This window comes from Haliotis cracherodii, unplaced genomic scaffold (genome assembly GCF_022045235.1).
Source record: "Haliotis cracherodii isolate W230 unplaced genomic scaffold, xgHalCrac1.p SCAF_3, whole genome shotgun sequence".
Classification (NCBI taxonomy): Eukaryota; Metazoa; Mollusca; class Gastropoda; order Lepetellida; family Haliotidae; genus Haliotis; species Haliotis cracherodii.
Window position 1 is genome coordinate 12,687,075 of NW_027266286.1, and position 10,566 is coordinate 12,697,640.

The window sequence follows — 10,566 nt, forward strand, 5'->3', positions numbered from 1 at the left end:
ACGACCACCAGATTCTCTTAAGAAGGCTCTTCGACAAGCATATAATAACGACCACCAGATTCTCTTAAGAAGGCTCTTCGACAAGCATAGGATGCAGAGGACTCCCCTGAACAGTGTAACTGAATGTGAACAAATTGTGATCTTTATGATCTATTTCAGAGTCATATGTGGTGAGTGATTGTGTCAATGAGTGAGTCAGTGAATGTATTAGTCAGTGAATCTGTCAGTAACTGAGTGAGAGACTGAGTGAGTCAGTGCGAAATGGTTTAAGCCATATGCACACAGTGTAGGTAATTGTCAAAAGAGAATAAACTGTCGAAACTTAAAGAGCATAAAAAATACCATATTCATACATTTCCATCTTCTGACGCACATTATCCACTGAACCATCATCAGAGCGCAAACAACCGTCATTTCAAGCAATATGTCACTGTCAGTAATGCACCAGGCATATCTCACCAAACAACAATGAAGCCAAGCCGACGACCGCATGTATCTCTGGCCTTTAACGAACACCACTAGTCGCCATTTAGCCCCTACTTCCTTCTTATATCCGGATTTTCTGGAACCATTTCTAATGAACTGGAGTAGAGTATCCTCTGAAGGGGTCTGCATTCTGCGCACACTGGTGGATTAACTGCCTTCAAAAGCCTCTGGGCACGAGACTAAACGTAATTACAGTGCCTGGAATACCGTAATGGAAGCAAGGGGAAGACACACCGAATACCTAGCTGTCTTTATGTTCTAATTTTAATGAGGCACACAGTTTGGTCCGGATATGTCACACACTGTAATAGCACCATTCCGGGTGTTGTTCGTATAACAATATAAAGTTGTCGCCTTGGTGTATAGTAGTTATAAATGTAGTTCAATGCTGCAATTAGTTTTAAATATGAAATGCTTTCCGGTGCGCTACAGTCAATAACAAATAAATGATAAAATTCTTTTTAGATCTATCACAAGTGTCAACGTGTTATACATGACGAAGGAACTGTCATTTTGACTTTCTGTGTAAGGATCAACTCCTTCCAATCCCAGCAAATGTTGAAGTTGAATATGTGTGTGGAGATCTCGATGAAAATCATATATTAAGTGCGTCCCTGTATGTATCATACACAGACCTATTTTAGTAGATTTCTGTTATGTCAGTCTGTTTATGCCACTGTATTACAAACTAATATTAGTGCACTTTAAAATGTGATTTGAAACGAGTTTCCGATTCACAGGTGACTTTGTCACACATATGAAGTAACAAATATTTTGTAAATGATATATTTGATAATTCATGAACAGTATTTCAACATAGAAATGTAATCTCTTATGTCTTAGATATTCATAAAAATATCCTTGCACAGTCATAGACTTTAAACAGGCCAATCCGAAAGAGTCATTTGAACATATTAGATATTGGTCACACCAGATTTTCGTTATGCGTTGAACGTGATCGTTTAAACATAGAACATATCCGAAATGCTCGTAAGTCAGATTTGGAATAATGATAAAATTTAAATCTATTTCAGAACTCTTTAATCTGAAAGTAGTTCTTATTGAATACCAAATGAGTCAATGCGGTACAAGAGTCCATGAATTTTGACACACAAACTGCCATCTGTGTAAATCTGAAATGGCTATGCTTATTGTGACCATGTTTTCGCAAGGACTATAAATACATTTTTGCTAACTTTCAATCACAACGGTCATTTTGCATAGTGATTGCCAGTTAACAACGTTTCACACCGTGAAGGAAGAATGTTGTATAAATCAATGTTTGTGTTTTCAGGCAGTAAGCATTCGTTAGAAAGACGAGAGTACAACGACGCTAATTACTCGTCCCTGTCCTTGTCATTTCCCTCAATTACGCCTTCGCGACATGACGATCTAAAATTGTCTCGTGAAAGGTGTTTCAAGCTCGGAATCTTCCCAGGAAGTCTTAATCTGTCTAATGCAAGCACTCCGTCGGCCAATGTTCCAGCTAAAACAACGATAACACCGACGGTTATAATGCCACGCATTAGACAGGTTAAGCTGTGTGCGATAGCGACCTGACAAACATGACACTTTGTACATCCATGGGCCGATGAAGCTTATTCAAGATTTATACACATCGATTTTGAGGCGGACTGGCCATTGTATTCTTTAAGTTAATTTTCCTAGGTGTCTCTTGTGATGGATGCTGTTTGGTTTCTTCTCGGCTTGAGGTTATAATTACCATTCTTGGTTTTGTCCCATTTGCAAAATGAAGAGGTTGTTGACAATGTGATGATAAAATGGCAAAATCGAGTAACAGAAATGTTTGGAATAGGATTATTGGTTATCACCAGTTCCAATAGGCTGTGTTTGGTTATGGCTAAAGGGAAATTATTCCAGCTTTTTCAAGCTTAAGCTTAGCTTAAAATACAACATATTTTGGAAACGCTATCATTGTTCAACAGATTTGCATGGCCAACTTAGAATATAAATGGTGGTATTTTCAGCCACAGTGTTATGCTAAATAGTAATGTGTCCAAGCATACAAATCTCTCGCATGACCCAAGGTTTCATATTTGTGCTCGCAGTGCGTTTTGCAGACAGACAATTTATTCGGGACTTCAGGCCACCGGCCCATAATACAATGGAAATATACTGTATATATATTTGCATGCTGGGTAGATTTTTATAATGATTTACCGTTCAACACTTTGTTTCCGTTCGAATTTTCATGACTTGGAAGACAAAGTTACCTAAGCCTTTTATAATTTGTTCGTTTTCAGCTGACATAAGTCTTATAAAATTCTCAATAGAGGGAGGGGTAACGAGAAGCATTGGAAAAGAGTTTCTTCTTGATCTGGTCACAAATCATAAGAACATGGACTTCATCTGCAACATGGTTATGTCCCTTCGAAAAACAGAAAGTGTAGACACGTTTATTATGTGGGATGTTGTTGTGACGCCCCAGTTCAACAGCAAGTGTGAAATTATTACACCGGAACATGGCTATAAGTCTACGTTGGTAAGAAGACCAAGTTATATATGATTCCACATTTAGTAATGACGTGAGTGTTTAGTACACACTCGTTAATAACCAGTTGCGACACATGTAATTACTATTTGGTTTGCGAAAACAGACAAAAGATGAAAGGGTACTACACAGTGTGATCTAATTTGGAGATCCGACAGTATATATTCATGAAATGTCCACTGAGATGACCAAGAGGGTTTTAAATGTGCTTAGAGAAGCAACAGCCAACAGTGAGAAAGCCAAATACTGTCTGCTATTATGGCATACAGTGATCAATTGACCAAACAGTGCAGTGCTAACAGACTCCCCAGTCTAACTGAATTTTGTCATCGCATTCACGTAGTACTTTTGTTGACTTTCAATAAATGACATTCATTTATTAACTATCCATCACTAAGGTTTTGATTATCGATTCTTGGTATTGTTGCATCAAAAATTACTGTTGTCATATGTAGAATGTAGAAGGGTGATTAATGTCACAGGTTTCGGTTATGAGTTAACAATGCACTTTCGTCATGACCAGTTATCGATGGCCTTGTTTAAACCTGCTTTATAACAGCCATTACTCGAGCAAATCAACATCATTTGGGAGGTATGAGCCCTGATCTGGAGAGTGAAATCATCTGTGTAATTCATCATGATGATTAACATTTAGTAGTCAGGATATCATTCATATTTGAATCTGTGGAGCCGTGTTATCTTTCTTTGGAAATTTTACATGAATATTGGAAAAGATGTAAAAATTCAGTACATTTTAATTTTTTTCAAACATGCAAGAATCACTAAGGCCTGTTGCATTAAGTGAGCGAGTTGTTTGGGATTAACGCCACTTTGAACACCATTCAATTATATTCCTGCGTCTGAGACAGCTTGTAATTGTAAGGCGTTCACCACGTGCATGGCTACGGTGCCCGGCAATAGAAACCAATGATCATTATTCATTCGACTCCCATGGCCAGAGGACCCTGCTTCGATAAAGCAACACATCTCTGCATATTGAATTCACGTAGTAGCCAATCGTGCCACCTATTACAGAACATTTTAGAAGAAACATCATCCGTTTGGAAAGAACCACAGCAAATTGCTTGAATATGTCAGCCCATAGGAAACAATTGTGAAGTGTAAACATTATTATAAATGTTAAAAGCATCGTGTTTAATTAAAGTGTTCATTTGTCACATTGAGAACCAGGTTTCCAAACTTGCGACAGTGTGTGCAGTGCATGAGTTGCCCATGGTATCGCCGGAATAGTGCTAACAATGTGCTATAATCACTTATTCACTAAATGTTTATGAGGTTCATGTCGTGGCTACAGCCAAGGCATGTAACCTTCTTGTCGGGTCTTACTGCACCTTTCGTCATCTCACAGTTCAGAAAGCGAGGCACACATGGTCTATGACATATTTTTTAGTGTGGTTGCCATTGAAACAACAGTTTATTTGAGATGGAGATGATTTAAAAAAAACTGAAATAGACCATGACAGTTATAAGCAGTTCGGTATGACTGCACTTCGGGCCTTGGTCGAACATGCAATACGTTTACTGTGGGCACAGGCCAACTTGTAACTCATGAACACACACACACACACACACAGACACACACACACACACACACACACACACACACACACACACACACACACACACACAGAGAGAGAGAGCCTTGTCCTTATGGCAACTCGTTTCATACACAGCGCTACCCAGGCAGCCTGAGCTGAAGGTAAATTGAGTTATACAATACATTCACAAGTGTTGTGAGAAGTTCCATCAACCCAAAGAAGAATATATGATTATTGATAGTTTCCAACGACAGCTCAGAAAACCTCTTTATCAATTTGCATTGTGTCAATTGTTACCATAAGGCCAGACAACCAACAGAGGGAATCACATAGAAGCTTAAACTTACTTAAAATCTAAATCTAAAATATATTCAACATTTCATATGTAAAAACAGGTTAGCTTTATCCACTAAAGACTGATACATGTGAGTCGATGCTTTATTAGCAATTTAAGTTCATACAAAGTCGTCTGGAGAGATCTGAACGTAGCAAACTGTGGCAAAGGCTCCAATTATCACCACAATGGATCTGTCGCTGAAGTCCTCATTGGCCCTCATCCGACGTAAAGTTATTGGCGGATTCCGTGCAAGATGGCTTCCAACCAGAACATCCTTTATCCCACGACATTTATACATCGACGTCCGAGTGATTTACTGGCCAGGCGGAGAAAGGCAGGAGAAATTTCCTTTGAAATGAGTAGGTTATGGATATTCGAGTCATTTCATCGGCGAAATTTCGCACCAGGAAAATGAGGGTAAGCACGACACAAACCTTGGATGTGTTTACTGTATAGGCACAGACAAAGCAAATAACCATTCGGCCCCAATTGAGTTTTGTAGGATGATAAGATAGTTGTTTATAAGTCTTGTACATGTTAACTTATGCCAAATATCATCAAATTTATTGGGATAGTATAACACATTTAAAAAAAATATTTTTTCAATATTGCTGACATGGACAATTTCTTATCATTCCGGTGGGGGCAATTTAAAGAACATCATTAAATCGTCAAAAGAGAACAAACTGCCGTAACTTAAAGAACATAAAAATTACAATATTCATGACTGAAATACATTTTCCGGTGGGGGCAATTTAAAGAACATCATTAGTACATCATATTTATCATAATTTCATTCCCAAGTTGGCAATGGTTGGCATGGTGTCACACACACAACGCATTTGCAGGACTGACCAAGTTCACATGGTTAAAATTGTTACTTGGTAAACGACCAGAGAACAGAAATAAGTGAGTGACGAATTAACGTCACATCGGCAATATTTCAGCCATGTTGTGCCGTAGTACAGAAAGCTCCACAACCTCCTCTGCACACCCAATGCCATCTAAAATATTAAACACGTGTAATGGTTGAACAATGTTCAGAAACAAAGAAAACATAGACAGTTATGCTTTGAACAATTGCTGGGACCCAAGATGTGTTGGGGAGCAGGAGCCATCGAAACGTTTACAACACCACACGACCACTCGGACATCGAGTCCAAATACAGAAGTTTAAATACACATTACATCCATCTACACACAACTTAATGCAGTGTCATGTTCTTAATTCAGAAGGAACAACAGTAAGGCGTTAAAAAATAGAGATGTTTTTTACAGAAGCTTTTGTACCGCAAAAACATTTAACATCCTTGCGTAAAGCTTCTATCAAAATACACAAACACGTAAGTGGTACTCATAAAAAGCTATTACAATGAATCGATCGCTCACAATACTGCACATTAATATACATTCAATGTTTACACAATACTTCAATCGCCTTATATGAGATCATTGATGGTTATTTAGTTCCCACATCAATACCTCAAAGGCCTTATTTGAGATTGATTCGAGTAACGATGTTGACACAAAGACATTACCTTCATAAAAAAGTACCTTTCAGTGGTTTATTGATACACTTATTGTGGCAACAGGATGCTGATTACAAAGGTTAAATCCAAACCACAACTGCAGGTAATCGCTAGACCTATACCAACACAATTTGCTATACATGTCATAAGTGCACATATGTTGACTGTTTCCTATTTAACTTATAATATAATGGAATAGGCTATATGTTTATTTCGCATTGTAAATATAGAACTAAAATATGTTTGTTTCACCCTGCGGGGCAATCACGAGTTAGAACTATCACCATCAACGGGTGTTATGCAGGAACGGTTTGTGTTCCTGAGTTTTACATTCGTTCATACAATTTCGTTCTCAATACCTTGCAGTTAATTAATGACATAGGTGACAATGATCAATACATTTTTCTTTGAACAGTAAGGTTAGTGAGACATCCAATAAGTATGTAAGAACATCATAAAGACAGGATTCTCCTAAATGTGCTGCCCTCAGATGCCCCGATGCATCACAGCATGCAGCACAGACGCAAGATGCAGCCAATCAATCTTCGTCAGTGCATTATTGATGCACTCACCGAGGCGAAAACGTTATCTTTCCCCCCTGAAGCATAACAAGTACCACAAACAACCAAAGCAAATCTTACATCAACAAGTTTAAAGATTAAATTATGACACCTCGTAGTTTACTGCATGTGACAATTTTATCAATCTTAATTAATTACCGAAGGCATAATTATGAAAACTTGTCAACAAAAGGTTTCATTTCATGTAAATGCATCGTCAATAGCTAAATTAGTATAGCTAACTGTTTATGTAGTGCGTCCTGTTTTATCTGTACTGTTACAATATGCTATACGTATCACAGTCAGTGTATAAGCCCCAGTTTATGAAGATCGTTGCAAGTCGACAGGTCATTTGCCAGCTGGATATACAACTCCTGATACCCTCACGCATCATCAACATCAAGCTTTTGAATAATACACCGGGGTGAGCCGAGAACACAGGTACTTACCCTTAAAAGATTCAATTGAACATGAGCCACGACAAGCCCAATCCAAGGCACATGAGCTGTCCGCTGCTATCCCTACTGTAGACTGTGTTATCTAGATATCCATAAGGCCAACTATGAGCTAGGCTAGTGACTGACACACTGGGAATGGCTTCTGTTCCATCGTTCTCCCCACCAGCGCTGTGGTCATCAGGGAATACGAAACACAAAAATCAATGAGATTAGAACAACACAGAGCTTGCTATGCTCGTGCAGGGGCGGGGTGATTTATTCATGGGAATATTGGGCACCGTTCAACATCTTTTAATTTCCTATAAAGTGTGTATTGAAATTTGGCAGCGTTCAAATATACAGAGGAATCCTCAGTGAGGGGCCTAAAGGCGTTTTTTGGAAGGTCATCCACGTGTTTGAGGAGTCCGCGTTGGAAAAATGCCCAGATGCGTTTGGTCGATGTGTTCTTTTTATATAGAAGTCGTTCTTCAGTGACTGCCGTGACTCATGAAGGAGTGTTCTATTGTTTGTTTGTTTGTTTGTTTGTTGTGTAACCCCGCACTGATCAATAATCCAGCATTCGACAGCGATCTGTACATTATCTGGTCTGAACCAGACAATCCAGTAATTGACATCAGAGCATTGCAATTGAGACACGACGACATACATAACCGTCAGCGAGCCTTACCAGTCGGGCTTACTACATAAAGGGATGAGAAGACAATTAGTCACTGCTTTCATCTCCTGTTAATGACAGACATAAGGGCACATTAAGTGACAGTGTAACGTCAGGAACATGCCAATCACTACGTACATGTTGTAATTATTATTAATAAGTCTTGACCACTCAAAGCAGTGTCGGAAAGCGTGAGCTTGGACCCACGCTTTCAGGGTTCATGCAATCAGTCAACTAACGACACGACCTCTATAGTCGGTTGTCACGACAAGCGTGGGACACCGAAGACCTGTTTATCCCCGGCCAGCTTACATGTACTACTTGTATACGGTATGGAGGTTGAAGACAAAATACTGTGCAGCTTTAGAACACGCAATTGCAGGCGATGTAAGATCTTTATAATGACGCCATGGTCAGCATTATCTCAGGTGTATGGCGACGGACTGTTATTAGGCAAGGCAGGATAAATCAAACAAGAGATTGATATTATGAGCATCGTCCCACGGGGTCAGGGTACGATGACACGTTATCAACTTAATCACCGAGTCGGACCACTCGGTCCATTTAGTCAACTCTTACGACAGGCATCCTTTGCTGGGAGCCAAATCTAACCCAGATTTCCCACGGAGATGAGGGTGGTAACAAAATAGAAATGTAACTATCAACGCAATCAAATCCAAAGACTCCATATAAAGACAATGTAGACGTTAAAATTCAACCTGCTCAACGTGTGTTAAGGAGATTAATAGAACCATCTTCCCACAAACTACGTGAAACAAAAGACTCGCACCCACGTTTGTCATGTTTTGAATTTCTACGCACTTTCCGAAACGCAGCCTTGAAATATAATCAATACCCATTCAAACATGTTGCTATGGTGATATCAGTTTCACTTAGTGCCACCAAGCGGTCATTTTAGAATTACCTCCCCCTGGCGTATCGATCTTCCCAACTGACAATGTCCTTTGTGTGGGGAGATTAAAGAAACGTCTGCGAGCAATATCTCGAACCATATGGGGTCTCCGACTGCCGTTATGTTGTAGGCTACATACATAGTAATAGCAAATGCTCTCTCATCGATTTTTGCAAAGTGGAACCTTATTATCAAAAGATTCACTTTAATCATTGTCCTGGTATCGCAGCAACCAGGCGATCAATTCATCTGTAACAGGCAGTTCGGGGTCCGGTAGTTCTGAGTTCGAATCCCAGATCTGACCCCGTCCCAGGTGGTCATTCAGTATGTAAAAGTGATCCTGGGTTTCTGAACAAAAGCGATAAAACCCTTTCCATACTCATAAGAAACCCCTGCTAAAGGCAGAGTCGATTGTACAATTCCGATTATATCATGAACATGTGTTTATGAATCACTATCAAATAATGATGTGGTGCTCGCGAAAAGGTGAGCATATTCCGCCCCATCGGTGATACTTGTCACAAACACATGCGAAGGCAAGTCAATTATTAAATAAAAATAACCAACAAACATGGGAACGCATGTTACCACTGCTAACACAAATGGTCTCTTTCTGTAATTGTATACCATACTATATGTTTCAAAGGTTGTATATTGATCTTCCATATTTCCTCAGCCGGCAAAAATGTTGGAAGCAAAAATGATACACTAGGTTGCGTGACTCAGCCATACCAGGAAACGCTGATCGTTTATCAACACCATAACGTGCTTGTGTCCTAACCTATATACATGTTTTTCATACTTTTAGTCCGCCAATGACCTGAAAGAAATATCCAATGTTGCGTTAAGACCCCTCACTCACTCAGACCGCGAAAGTGATCTTGTGGATAGAGCGTCTGCCCGGAGAGCGGAAGGTCGGTGGTTCGAGCCCGGAGGCATTAAATCATAAGACGGTATATTACGTGTTGTTATCTTGTCTGGGTTTCTGTATTTATTTTAGAAAACCTGGACTGGTCAACTCGGAGTCAATATACTGTGTCTGATTAGGGTATACCTGTTACACTGCGGCATGGTATCTCAGTGGCCTAGGGGCGGTCGGGTAACGTAGTGGTTAAAGCGTTCGCTCGTCACGCCGAAGACCAAGGTTCGATTCCCGACATGGGTACAATGTGTGAAGCCCATTTCTGGTGTCCCCCGCCGTGATATTGCTGGAATATTGCTAAAAGCGGCGTAAAAACATACTCACTCACTCAGTGGCCTAGCACTATAAAATCAGCATGAGTCCAGGATGGCAAAATTAGCCCTCCCTCCCTTCCTCTCTTTCTCTCTCTCTCTCTCTCTCTCTCTCTCTCTCTCTCTCACACACACACACACACACACACGGACACACACATGCACTAGCAACCAGCACAAGAAGCAGAACGTTGTTTCTCTTCCAAAACCTCGCCAAGCCAGATATAAACAACAAACACACAACGTGGCTTCCCCTGTGGCACACGCCGAGGCATTTACTCTGCAATGAAATTTCCTTTTACAAACACCAGTAGCGTCACTAGC

The 10,566-nt window shown here is 39.9% G+C and overlaps 1 protein-coding gene across 1 annotated transcript in view; it reads right to left on the reverse strand.

The window, feature by feature from the left end:
• Positions 1–7,602, reverse strand: part of LOC139474505 (synaptotagmin-12-like) — a 43,708-nt gene extending 36,106 nt beyond the window's left edge. The window contains exon 1 of the mRNA XM_071257553.1: positions 7,433–7,602. The gene's annotated coding sequence lies outside the window, so the exon portion shown is untranslated. The remainder of the gene's footprint in view (positions 1–7,432) is intronic.
• Between the last annotated feature and the right edge of the window lie 2,964 nt (positions 7,603–10,566).